Source organism: Pseudochaenichthys georgianus, chromosome 3 (genome assembly GCF_902827115.2).
Source record: "Pseudochaenichthys georgianus chromosome 3, fPseGeo1.2, whole genome shotgun sequence".
NCBI lineage: Eukaryota > Metazoa > Chordata > Actinopteri > Perciformes > Channichthyidae > Pseudochaenichthys > Pseudochaenichthys georgianus.
In genome coordinates, this window is record NC_047505.1 from 35,724,702 (window position 1) to 35,739,329 (window position 14,628).

General features: G+C 41.1%; 1 long non-coding RNA gene across 1 annotated transcript; it reads right to left on the bottom strand.

The window, feature by feature from the left end:
* Positions 1-767: 767 nt before the first annotated feature.
* On the bottom strand, positions 768-13,616 carry LOC139433323 (uncharacterized). Its single transcript, XR_011642849.1, has 4 exons — positions 13,536-13,616; positions 1,954-2,100; positions 1,697-1,789; positions 768-1,309 (listed from the first exon to the last, which is right to left on the bottom strand). It is a non-coding gene; the product is annotated as an uncharacterized lncRNA (long non-coding RNA).
* Between the last annotated feature and the right edge of the window lie 1,012 nt (positions 13,617-14,628).

The window sequence follows — 14,628 nt, forward strand, 5'->3', positions numbered from 1 at the left end:
ATGAACACATCTGTCCATCAGACAGAGGGCTGCTGTGCCTCCTGTCATCATTAATGGACGTCTCTTTAAAATGACCGCTCAGAGGAGAGGAGTTCTCATTTCTCTAACCGCCTGCTGCTTCCCCTCCTCTCTCCTCGACTCCTCCGTTCGCATCTCCTGTGGGCGGGACTAAGTCTCGAGGATAGGAGTCGAGGAGGGGAGTTAGAGAAATGAGAAAGGGCCAAGGAGTCGAGGAGGGGAATTAGAGAAATGAGAAACCTTCACTGTGTTTCTCCTTGCACCGTGCAACTTGACACAAAGCTTCCAAATACGTAAAACTTAATAAGTTGTGGTAACTTAGAAAAAGTATGCAAACTCGTTGCCTCACAATAAGTAACTTAACTTAACTTAGAATGGTGAGTATGAACAACTTGTGTATTCTAAGTGTGCTTCAATTAATTTTGAGAAGTACAGCGGACACAAACCTTTTAAGTTATGTAAACTTATGTAAACTAAGTTATGTAAACTTAAAAGGCATGCTTTGCATTAACCTATTTTTTTTATTTGTGTGAACTCAATGAACAAATTAAACCCTACTTAAATATACAAATCACCAGAACTTAACCCTTTTAAATTATACTAACTCATAATTTCTAAGGTTTACTGTTAAATTAAACAAACTAATTCCTGCTAAGTTGTGTAAACTCCAACAATCTCCAAAAATAATGCATTAAAAACACAAATTGATTCAATTGCAATATAACATTTATTTTCAAGTGCCAACAAACAGTGCTTTTTAAGTACTCAAAACCCTTATCTTAATAAAAACAGCAGTGCACAACACACCAATTGTAAAAATAAAAAATATATAATGACCACTATGAAGAAGAGTACATTGTACTTTGCTCTCAACAATTGACAGAGTTATAACAGTTTCCCCAGAGTAACATTTAACGGTGCACCTTTTTTAAGTGCCAAGTTCTATCTGATAGCTGATGACTATCTTGACTAAGGTCTAATCCAGCGTTTCTCAAAGTTAATAGTTTAGGTGAGAGAGCTTTGGTTCCCAGTCCAAGCATCACTGTTTGAACGAACCTCAGAGTATTTGCCATGCATTTTGGGTGATCTAAATGCAAAGCATATATCAGGCCAAATAACAGGCCTGTGGAAAGTTTTTGATCTTTTCCATGACAATACCTCCCTCAAGCACAATGTCAGTGGAGATGGGTTCGAGGTGGAATGAGCTTTGACCCTCCTGAGGATTGTCTTCGCTGAGAACAGTCAGCACACCAACAGTGACGGATAATAGGGCCTCATCTCTCGTTGTATCCTGCAAAGAAAAACACGTTATTTAGACTATCATCGCTACCTATTAGAGTAGGTCTTCCTATGAAAACATTCATGTTGCATTTGCATTAAAGTCTTTGCTAAAAAATGTAGCTGAAGTACACACTCAAACTGCGTTGTAACATTATATCCAAAAAGGTGCTGTAAATGTGGTATGAGGAAACTAATTCTATGGATGCAAATACAGCTAGGAACGTACATTTATTTTACACCTCATTTCTAATCTAGACTCCTGGTCATGGAATTTAGTGTACAGTATTTTGAACACACCAAATTAAATATTTTGGTTGCAAGTTTAAAAAGGGTAAAAAGGGGATATGACTTTTCAATAAATGCAAACCAAACAGTTTTTTTGTGTTCAAGTACTTACAAAGCATGTCTTGAAGAAATCCTTGGAGTCGTCGACAAGAACAATCGGAATGCCTTTGAGGACAACAGAGCGCTGTTCAGTCACGTCCGGTGTCTAATGATAGAGATAAAGAAGATAAAGGTTAAATGACAAACTCACAAGATGAAACATTTTGGCCTTTTCCATCTTTTTGAGGGGTTGTTTTAATTATTTTAGAAGGCTTTTGAAGTAGTACCATATCGTCATCAATGTATGTGACAAAAAGTTATATTACTTACCGGCCAGTTGATGCTCTGCAGTTTCTGTCCCACCGATCCTTTTTTTGACTTGAACAGTTGGATGAAACGTGGGGTGTGCTGGTCCAGAGCCTCAAAGAAGTCTGCCTCGAGGTTCCGACTGGTAATCCGATTAAATTTGGCAAATACCTGAAAAAGTAGAGAAGGGGGTGGGGTAGGAGATGGAAAACCAGCACATTAGGAAGACATTAGTTTAAATCATAACAATTGTGCAAGCAGGCAACCACTATAGCTTAGATCAGACCTGGGTATTGTACGGCCCGCGGGCCAAATACGGCCCGCGGGATGATTCTGACCGGCCCGCGAAAGATTACATGATAATTAGAAAATAAAACATATTTTCTAATTATCTTATGGGTGGACTAAAACCGCATTGCTTTTATTTTGAAGCCAATTTATTCTCACAGTGCACGCAATCGTGCACGTCAACTGTGCACGTGAAATGGGTGTCTACCTTCCTTGTCACCTCTGAAAAATTCGAAAATGTCGGCTCATGCCAAAAAAAGTGGATGCCGAAAGCAGAACTTTAAAACAAATATGGACTACTAATTTTTTCTTTACTGAAGTCGAGGGTAAACCTGTGTGTTTGGTTTGTGGGGAGCATGTCGCCGTGTTTAAAGAGTACAATTTGAAACGGCATTACGAGACAAAACATGCCGCGAAATACAAAAACTTGACTGATGCCGAACCAGCGTGGACATCAACGGATTTACTAGCAAAGCTAGAAAAACAACAAGGCTGTTTTACAAAGCTGCATGCAGACAGAGATGCAGCGACCAGAACCAGCTTTGTGATAGCCCACAAAATCGCCCAGAACAGTAAGCCATTCTCGGAGGGGGAGTTTGTGAAAGAGTGCATGGTCGAGTCTGCAGCACTGCTATGCCCAGAGAAAAAAGAAGCGTTTGAAAACATCCCGCTGTCCCGCCGCACCGTGACGAGAAGGGTGGAGGACATCGCAGAGAATCTGGAGTTTCCGCTGCAAAGTGAAGTGGGAAGCTTCGACTTTTTTTCTTTGGCTTTGGATGAGAGCTGTGACGTCCGTGACACAGCCCAGCTGCTCATATTTCTCCGGGGGATAACGCGCGACTTCAAGCTTACGGAGGAGCTGGTAGCAATGCGGCCAATGAAAGGAACCACAACGGGGAGTGATCTGTTCACCGAGGTAAACGCATGCATGGACAAACTGGGACTCGAATGGGACAGACTGGCAGGTGTCACTACGGATGGATGTCCGATTTTGACAGGGAAAAATGTTGGGCTTTTGAAAAGAATGCAAGATAAAGTGAGTGAACTCAACGCATAGCAGAAATGGGTGTTTATATATTGTATTATTCATCAGCAAGCGTTGTGCAAGTCAGTGCTAACACTTAGCCATGTGGTTGATGTTGTTACTACAACAGTTCATCAGAGCGCGAGCATTAAATCACAGGCAGTTTGTTTCACTGTTGGAGGAGCAAGAGAGCGAACATGGGGATGTCAGGTACCACACAGCTGTCAGATAGCTCAGCCTGGGCAAAGTGCTGAAAAGGTTTTGGGTTCTGAAATAAGAGATAAAAGAGTTTTGTGAGATGAAAGGCAAAACCATCCCAGAGCTGTCTGATAAGGACTAGATGGCAGATTTAACATTTGCTGTTGATGTGACTGCAATGATGAATGCAATGAACACACAACTGCAGGGCAAGGGCCTTTTTGCTCATGAAATGCAGAGCCATGTGAAAGCCTTCATGACAACGTTGCAATTAATTTCAAGGCAACTAGGCAGCAACAATATGGAACACATGAAAACCCTGAAAGAAGTCAAACCATCAGCTGATCACCGGCACAGGTACTCATCCATGTTAGGAGCACTGCATGATGAATTTTCAAGGCGTTTTCCAGATTTCAAAAAGGTTGAGGATGAAATGCAGCTGGTTTCCTCTCCCTTTACCTGCAGTGTTGATCGTGCACCCACTGAGGTTCAGCTTGAACTCATTGACCTGCAGTCTGATTCACTACTGAAAGAGCACTTTAAGTCAGCATCACTGCTAGAGTTCTACTCTGCTCTCAAGGAGGAGAACTTTCCAAACATGAGGAGACATGCTCAGAAGATGTTGGTTCTCTTTGGATCCACCTACACATGTGAACAGACATTCTCAGTCATGAAGTTTACCAAATCCAGGTACAGATCCTCTCTCACTGATGAACATCTGTCAGCTGTGCTTCGCATCTCCACCTCAGACATTCAACCTGACTTTGATGGACTTGTTAAAGCTCAACAGAGACTGGATTTCTCACACTGAATGAAAAAAAAGAACTGAAGAACACTAAAATGTGGAAATATAACAAGTGAAATGGGACACTTGATGATTTTTTTTTTTTTTTTGCACAGTTCTGAAAACATTAAATGTTTAATATAGGCATGTCAAGTCAAAAAGGCTAGAAAACTGGGACACTTTTCTTTACACAGTTACACAGTTCAGTGACATGTCTTGTTTATTTTGGCTACAAAGATGATGTGATGTCTTTAGAAAGCTAAGAAAATCCTTGTTTCAATAGTCAAATGTTTCACATTTTGGAAATTATATTTGAATAAATGATATTTTTGAAAGCTAATCTCACATTTTAATTGCCAAATAATAACATACACTCTTACCAGCGGTCAAAACAATGCCATTTACTGCTTTTTATATAGAAATAAAATGTATATTATGCATAATTGAGTTCGGCATTTTGGCCCGGCCCTCCAAAATATTTTCAGTTGCTCATTTGGCCCCCTGGGAAAAATAATTGCCCACCCCTGGCTTAGATAGAAAGGCAGGGTACACGTCTAGCCCACAACAATATAATATTGTGGCGAAGTCGATAGGGACTTGGCTTGGCAACTGGAAGGTCACCAGTTCAAGTCCCGGCAAGTGCTACCGAGGTGTCCCTGAGCAAGGCACCGTTCCCCACACTGCTCCCCGGGCGCCGTTCAAAATGGCAGCACACTGCTCCTAACACTAGGATGGGTCAAATGCAGAGAAACAATTTCCCCACGAGGGATTAATAAAAGTCCATCTTAATCTTATACAGCAATTTAGAAACTACAGTGTTGTATTTACCTGATTTAGAATGCAAAACTTGTATTATGAAATAAGTGAAAGTGAGAAGAGGACTAAATTGCATCCATGCTATTGTTGTGATCAAATTCTAGTGATGTTAAAGGGCCCATGTCATGGCAATTTCCACAGATCATAATTCCATTGTTGAGGTCTACTAAAAATAGATTTATATTGTGCAATGTTCCAAAATCACATTGGTTTCTCATACAGCATCTCTGTAAACTACGTGTATTCACTAGGGGTGTAACGGTACACGTACCGAAATTATTCGGTACGGGCCCTTCGGTTCGGTACATGTGTGTACCGAAGTGTACCGAACGAATATAACGTTAAATGTAAAAAATTGAGAATGTGAACAACTTTTTGGAAGTAATCTCAGGTGCTGCGTCGCAGCATTCAGAGTAATTTGCTCACATTGGGTTCAACGCGTCATAGAGCGAGCAGATGAAGGCTGCATGACTTTCTCCTTCTCTGCTCACTCATGAAATAACCCCTCAGCCAAACTGCATGTTAACATTTGGCTGTGAAAGCAGCCAGGTGCGTAAACAAACTAACAGTTGTTTTTTAATTACTTGAGCAACTCTTCAAAGACATGAAATGCATCTTTCAAAAGATCAAAAGATGCCCTTTTCTTTACCCTGAAATGATCAGTGCATGTTTACACACACACACACACACACACACACACACACACACACACACACACACACACACACACACACACACACACACACACACACACACACACACACACACACACACACTGTTGGGGCCCCGAAATGCTGACATTACAAAATGCATGGTTTATACTGCAATGGCAGTGAGATCAAAAAAGGTGGCTTGAATGGCAGTCAATGAAGCATTTTTTGCCACGAAGGTGTCCAGAGGTAGTATCTAATACTACGTAAAAAATAATAATGCAGTCAAATCAATTTTGTTGCTAATCTTTGACTCAACCAAGACTCTAATAACCACCAAAGTTCCATCCCTCTACCAATTATTATATCGAACATTTTTCATTTTTTGTGTTCTTTTTTAATAAATAATGAGATAATTCAGATAATGAAACAGACATTTAAAGGGTTAACATCTTGAAAAATATCGAATATTTGGTAGTTTTGAGTACGTTATAAGTTGTTTAAGTGATTTCTGTAAAAAAAGTAGAAAGAAATATTCATGTATGATGATTTAATAGCAGTTATTATGGGCGTGTACATTTTTGCCACGAAGGGGTCCAGAGGTAGTATCTGACACTACGTAAAAAATAATAATGTAGTGAAATCAATTTTATTGTCAATCTTTTACACATCCAAGACTCTAATAACCACCTAAGCCCCATCCCTCTACTAATTATTATATTGAAAAAATGTAAGGTTTTGTGTTTTTTAGTAATAAATAATGCAAATAATTAAACAGGCATTTAAAGGGTTAAAATCCAGAATATTATTGAATGTTTGGTAGTTTTGAGTACGTTATAAGCTGTTTAAGTGATTCATGAAAAAAAAAAAGTAGAAAAAAAATTCATGTATGATGATTTAATAGCAGTTATTATGGGCGTGTACATTTTTGCCACGAAGGTGTCCAGAGGGTACAAAATGCATCACGAGAGTATACAAAACACGTAAGAGTAAACAACAATGGATTTCAAAAATTTGACTCAAAAGAAGACTTCTTACAGAATTCCATGCCAAAAGCTGTAACACAGCTGAAATGATTACCAAATCAAAAAAAAAAGTCAGGAAAAATGTACAAAAATGCCCGAGGAGGGCACAAGGGTTAAGTGAACGACGGGAGCCGGCTCTCGCCCGCGAACGAGACGTTTTTTGTTTTGTTTTTGCGGAGGGATCTAGATCGGCATGAAGGCACATTATGCAATGTGGACATTATCCCGCTTATTACACATGGCCACATTCTCAACAAAGTAACGACATGACTCCCAATAATAATTGAAATGCTTTTATGGATTTAGAAAAATATTTTATTGATTTAAAAAATAGTTTTATGTATTGATTTAAATTGACATGCATCCGCTAAGAAAAGTAGTCCGTTGTTACTGTTTGAACTAACGTAACAACAGCAGGAACTGCTTCGATAGTGTTTTTGAGGAGCTTTTTGATTACAGATTTGAAAACATCGTTGCTTGCTTTAACAGTAGCACAATTCATTATGTCAAACCTTGGAAAGTATCTAGATATCCCTGCCCTAATGCCAAAAGTAACTGGCAACTGAATATGTGTCGCCGTTTGATGTCTATGTCTGGACCGCTGCGTAAAAAGGAGGGTTTCTGCCCCATTACTTCTCTTCTTACTTCTATAAGAATAAAACACGGAGGACAGAGATCTCTTTTTGTCCCCCTCTTCTCCCCGCTGCAGCCTAGCAGCTGATCTCAAAGCATGCTCCCCTCTCCTGCAGGGAGAAAAACTATATCTATATACTTTATATAGGTTGATACAGTACAGTAGCCCCTTTTTTTTAAATAGTTTTTATAGGTGTTGCTATCTGTTTTGTGTAGCGTGGTTCTACAAGCAAGTCAGTGCATTCATTGGGTGGTATCAGAGAGTTACACGGGTCTGTAAATGCAATGAAAACAATTGGCCACAGCAAATAATTTATATTAAACATGTAATTTTTACTTTTGAATACTTCAGTACAAAGGATGTATTGAATAATTTAAGTGATATATGTGTACACCAGGGTTTCCGTTAGCCGGTAATTACCGGTTTTTAGCTGGTAAAATTTATTAAAAACCGGTAAATTCAAAACCTGCCGGTCAACATGTCTGGTAATAATTAGGGATGCTCCGATCGATCGGCCGCCGGTCATTATCGGCCGATATTCACTCTTAATAGTTTGATCGGTGCTCTCTGTAAAGGCCGATCAGGAGAGCTGGATCTGATCGATATGGACATAAACGCGAGTGAAGTGTAACCGGACGAGAGAGAGAGAGATCAGATCAGCTGCTGAGTCAGACGGAGACACGCAGCTCTGCAGAATCACCTGAAGCCCCGTCCTGTTTAGCGAGCTGCAGGAGCTGCATGAGAAACTGACGTGCTGTCAGGAGAGAGAGAGGGGAAAAGAGAGGATCCGTTTCTCCCGTGTTATTATTCAAATGTAATGTAAACTTTTGAATAATGTACGTTATCTACTACAAGTAGTTTGTTTGAATGTAATAATTATGTTGTTTGTTGTTTGTGGAATCATTTATTGAAAAATGAATCTGAATTTTTCGATCTGTTACGATTATAAACTGAAGCAATATAAAAATGAGCCCCGTGAACTGAGTTTTAAACTGAAGCATATCTGCTCATAGTCCGGTAATTACATGCTAACGGAAACTCTGCTACACAACTCTTATTATTATTGAAATATGACCGGTAAGTTTCAAATTAGTCCGGTAAAATAAATTCTGCCCGGACATTTGACTGGTGAGAAAAAATCCTAGCGGAAACCCTGGTGTACACATATAAATCATTAGTCAAAACAGGGCTACATTTGATTTAATTAAAAGGTATAATATGTGGTAAACTGAAGAGCCCTTTGGGAGCCGAAAGAGCCGGCTCTTCTTGGTGAGCCGAGCCAAATGATCCGGCTCACCAAGAAGAGCCGGAATTCCTATCACTAAAACGAATGACTTCTTCTGCGAGGATTTATAAAAGCAGCTGAAATCCCTTAAGTTTCATTACTGCCACCTACAGTCAGGGCCGCCTTAATGCACGGGCTGACCTGGGCTGAAGCCCAGGGGCCTACGGAGATCAGGGGCCTATCATGAGCCAATAAAAAAGTTAAAAAAAAAATGGAATTAAAAAACAAAAGTTTTTTATTTCGGAAAAAACATTTAAATAAACAAAGTCTTGGCTTTCAGAATATGAAACTTTTATTTCCAAAATCACACGATAAATACATTTTTGAAGCTTGTATAGGGAAGATGACAGCTCTCACTCGCCACTCACTCCTCCTCCCTCCGGCTGACATTATGAATGTAAGGCGTATAGTAATCATAGATAACACGGCAGGGTCCGTTACAGTTTGTTTTCATCTGGTTTCAAATAAACAAAGTCTTGGCTTTCAGAATATTAAACTTCTTTCGGCAAATTCAGATGATAAATACAACGTTGAAGCTTGTAACGGCATAATTACAAGCGGAGAACGGAGTAACTTGACGTCACAGCAGGTATAACAACAGCCTGTGTTTCTCGTGAGTGTTTTCCCCGGGAAACAAACACAATACACACAAACGCAAAAATACACAAACACACACACTCGCGAGCTTCCTCCAGACCAGTAATCCAAACGAAAATATCTTCCCTCCGTAGTATTTTGATCATTTGCTCCGCTAATCAATCAGATCGATGGATTCCAGAGATGACTCCGAAACAGTCAGTGGGCACCACTTAACAGCCAATCAGAATGAGAATATGTTTCACATGTGACGTATTCAAATTGTGAGTGATTGAGTGACAGATGAAGGTTGTTTAGGAGAAAAAGTTTGAGAAGAAAAAGTTTGAGAGTGGCGCTCGGGAAAGGAAATTGTTGAGGGAAAAGGAGTTTCGAGACAAGTAGCTATTACAAAAAATGCCGAAGCTTACAGGTTATTTTAAACCTGTAGGCCGGGATGAGGAGGAAGGACAGATGAGTTCTGTACCGAGCAGCAGCGGTGCCGGCCGCGGGGCCTCGGAGCCAAGTAGGCCGTCTGGTTCTGATAGCGATGGAGTAGCGGGTGAGGAAAAACAGACAGGAGGGACATTATCTGTTGGAGGAGATGGAGAGGACGACGAGGACTTGCTACGGGAGGGAAGCCAACAGCAACCGGACAAATACATGAGGGAGGCCCGATACGTCACTCATCTGGAGGAGAGGACCAGGCGCCAGAGTCCTGCATCGGGTCGGGTACCCGCGGGTACCCGACGGGTGACCCGCAAAAAAGGTGATTCGCGGGTGGTATTTTTTCAAACGCTTTTTTCCGGGTTCGGTTCTGGGTAAACAAAGATGATGCGGGTCGGGTCGCGGGTGTTGCATAATAAATATATTGAAATAATGATAATTTAGTTTAATGTTTAAATCCTCAGACCTCTCCCCCGCGGGACCGTGCATAATCATAACCTCTGCAGCGCATCAATCTGCTGCTGAGCGCGCCACATTCGAAATGGCTGAGGTGAAGATCTCTAGCGGAGAATACAGCATTTTCAATAACACTTCCTCAAGAGCGAAATCCAACGTCTGGAGGCTTTTGGTGTCATCCTCGATGGAGAAAATAACCAACATCTAGGGGTGGGCGATATGACGATATATATCGTCGTGACGATATTAGGTCTCCACGATATTTCCTTTTTCAGAGATATCGTCCTATCGTGATAAAAAAAAATATATATATATATATATATAGCGGGAGGGGAAGAGGCTCTCCGTGCGCGGCGCAGGGGGCTATGACAGCGGACGGAGAGCCTCTTGCCCTCCCGCTCCCCCAGCCTCACCTACTGATTTTAATTTCACCATATATCAAGCCCGATCGATTTCACAATGTCAGCGCACCTCTGCTTTCGTTCAGTCCGAGTTGTTTGACACGCTCCCAAAGTCCACGCCCCCTTTCTTTGCAGCGAGCAACCATAGGGCAGGCATTTCATAAAGGGGCTCCTTATGAAAAGACTAGCAAACGGTGGAAAGACATAACTGACGCTGTGGCGTTTTATGTTTTTCCCTTCAGTTATGCTAAAGTCTTTTATTACACTTCAAGTCTACTCTAAAGTTTACATTTTAATTGTTTGGCACTGACTTTTCCTCATTGATGTTTTATGTTTTACTTAGTTATGTTTTACCCTCCTTTTCATGTTTATTGATGTTCACTGCTCACTTGTTCATTCAGGGTTTTATTTCAGAAATGAAACCCTGAATGAACAAGTGAGCAGTGAACATCATTGAAATGCTATTTTGGTCGGTTACTCCTTTTAGTTTTAGTTTCTGTTACCTTGTAGCTTGTACTGTTAAGTAACTTGAAAAATAACCATAATAACCGACATGAAAAAATATCGTGATATATATCGTCTATCGTGATACTGCCTGAAAATATCGTGATAACATATTTTTCAATATCGCCCACCCCTACCAACATCCCACGCTTTTTTAGACAAATATGCAACTGCGTGTGTTAATAATTGCACGTTTTCACTGCTCATATATATGCGGGTTCGGGTCGGGTCGCGGATCTTGTGCCGATGGGTCGGGTCGGGTTGCGGAACTAATTGGCAATATGTGCGGGTAGCGGGGCGGGTTCGGTATTGCACGTCGCGGGTGTGGGTCTTGAAAATCAGACCCGTGCAGGACTCTGCCAGGCGAGCGTAGAGCAGAGTGGAGAAGTGCGATCACAGAGCCTGCCGAGGCTATAAATGACTTTCATTTGTTGTTTAAATAGGGGGCCTACAAAACATCAGCCCCAGGGCCTGATGGCAGGTTAAGGTGGGCCTGCCTACAGTATCTGCTGTGTGTCATTATTCTATTGGATAAAAAAAGTTACGAAACGCCCCTATAGGATCCGCCTCCTTGCTGCCAGACCCATCTCGGTACATGGCCAAGCCAGCTCCGCAGAGCTTGAGGTAGCACCCGCAGTCTCCACCCAGGCACGGCCGCCCTTAGCGGGAGGGTCTCTCCGCCAGCGCCGCAGTGACGGCTTGCAGCACCGCGGAGCAGGCGGAGGGACCCGCAGTCTGCACCCAGGAACGGCCGCCTAGGGTGACCAGATGTCCCGCTTTGCGCGGGACTGCACAGCATTTTCACGACTTTTGGTGCGTCCCGCAAATTGAGACGATGTCCCGCATATTTCATTTTGATTGGCTAAAACGCTTTTCTTTAAAATCAGATTCATCCAATGGTTGTTGAGAAAGCAGGGAAGGCTATCATCAGGGGGCTGTGTTTGCTGTCAATCAAACTGTATCACACGGCGGGTGCTGGTCAAGTGTTAACCAATGAGAGTAACTCACTCACACACACCCCCCCCACCCCGCCAAACAACAACAACAACGAACGCAGGCGACGCAGCAGGTTATGGAAAATGGAGGAAACTGAAACTACAGCTAAGAAGATGCACATACAACAAAGACTGAGAAGACACTTACCCGTGGGTGAAGCCAGTGCAGGGCGACTCTCAGAGATTTTTTTGCAATCTTTGCAAGAGTAATTTTTAAATTTCACATGGCGGTGAATACGACGTCAAAAGACACAGAGAATGCGATTCTCACAAGAAACGTGTCGCTCAAAAAGAGACATCGCACTCTATGGAGACATTCCTACTCAAACTAAAAAATGATGGCCACTCAGACAAGGTAACAGCAGCAGAAATAACCAGTGTTTACCATACAGTGCAACACTCCCATTCATACCGGTCAAATGACTGGTAACAAGCTAACGCCGACCATGTTTCCAGACTCTGAGATAGTAACGAAAATGTCATGTGGTCGTACAAAAGCAGCGTCCATAATAACAGATGTGCTTGCCCCTGCCTCTGTGGAGAGTTGTTTGACAGAGTCAAAGACACCAGTGGTTCTAGGTGACAAAATAGCACAGCAACAAAATAGCACGTGTGGGGGCCCACCTTCTGTTGCTGTGATGGACAAAACTGAAAGCTATTTTATTTTATGTATTATTATGTTTCTGTTCCCTCCTGGCCAGTGTTGGTTTTATTTTATCTATTAATTTATGTTGTGCCTACTTGTACAGGTAATACACTAGTTGAATTAAGAAGATGCATTTCTAAACACTTGAAGTGAATAATGCCTGCTGCCTTGGTTAGCCTTAGTTTACTTTTCTTTATTAAAAAACTGCATTTTGACTTCACTTTCTGCTCTGTTGTTATATATTTGTTACGGTTTTTTTTCCGGGGGTTGGGGGGTGCTGTTGAGAGGGTGTCCCACATTGTCCCACATTGTCCCACACAACCATACTCCTTGTCCCACATTTGGTTTGTTGGGATCTGGTCACCCTACGGCCGCCCCTAGTGGGAGAGTCCCTCCTCAAGCTCCCGATCCCGCACCGCAACCCACTTGGAGTATACTGATTGGCGCTCACACGTTGTGAAGTGTAACTTTATACTTTGTTGTAGGCTAATATATAAAACTGAACACAGCCACAAGTCACGGCATTAGGCTAAAACACTGACATTAATAATGAAGTTACTCACGTGCTAGTCTTTGTTCAATGCGTTCTAAACAGAACCTCAACTCATACAAAAAGTACTTAAAAACGTTTATGCAGATAAATCAAGTCAGCCCTTGTCTATCGCCGTATATTAAATGTTGACACTCTTAAGACTATCTCCTGGGCCAAGCTGCAACACGATTTCGCCACATGATGTCAGCAATAGTTAAGATAGCATTAGCTAACATTAGCTAACGTTAGCTAACGTTAGCTAATGTTATCTTAATTTAGCAAGCATATAAACCTTGAGATTAAATACAACAAGACAGCAAAACGGTTGGGATGTTAATATGTACTCACCAAAGCAGTGTGCTAAGCACAAGATTCACTGTAACGCGACAATGACCATAGCGGCTAGCCATTGAGGAAACGTCCATCTGCTGCAGGGCATGTTCGTAAATGTTCCAGAAAGTTCCAGAAAGTAACTTTGAGCGCCAAGTGGTCAAGGACTGATCTGCGCATGTCATAATGTTCCCCATTTCCACTAACTTAGTTTTTCTAAATTAGCTCACATCAATTACATTGAGTTAGTTAGGTTTTTCGACCCCGCATTACAGCTTAATTATTTAAACTGAGTGTTATTAACAAGTTAATAAAACATAAGTAAGGCTTACTTATTCATTCTTATCTAACACGATGTTAGGTTTTACAGTGTGGGACTGGTCAGAGGAAGTGAAATAAAATATAATAGCAACTCAAAGACATTATTGAAGAAACGTGGACTTGTTGAAACTTTCAGAGCCATTGAAAGTACATTTGTTATAAATGTTGTCATATCCGAAGAATACAAGGCTACCAAGCAAAACAACATTAACAACAACACATTTCCATATTTATTTATTTTTTCTTATTTATTCCTGTATTTATTTCCACATTTATTTATTTCAGTTTTTTTTCAAATGTATTTATTCTTTTTTTGTTTTACTCAATGTTCTGTCTGCTATACCTGTGCTCGCTGTGTGCGTAAGAATTCACTCAAAATCACATCACAGCGAGAACTATAGTTGCGTTCATTGTTTTAAAGACACATTGGTGGTCCAGAGGTCTATACATTGGTTTTTCATGCAGGTGCTTGAGGTTCAACACCCAGGGAAGGGACATATTTTGTCTTCTGCTAATCTGGATAAATTGTTCCCACCACTTTAAAGTGACACCCTTGCATGAGTCTCTGCACATAACCTACAGTGTTATGGCAAGTCATGTAAGACATGAAAGAATAATTCACATTTAAAAAAAATAAACTCAATAAAAATAGTGCAAGAAGAAAGTATAAAAAATAAAATAGTCCAGGATTATGTTGCAGTGATCTACATGTCAAATAAAATACAAAAAGCTAAATGTTGCAGAGAAGTTGGCAAGTGACCAAGTAAATTCAGGACTCTATACATGTAAC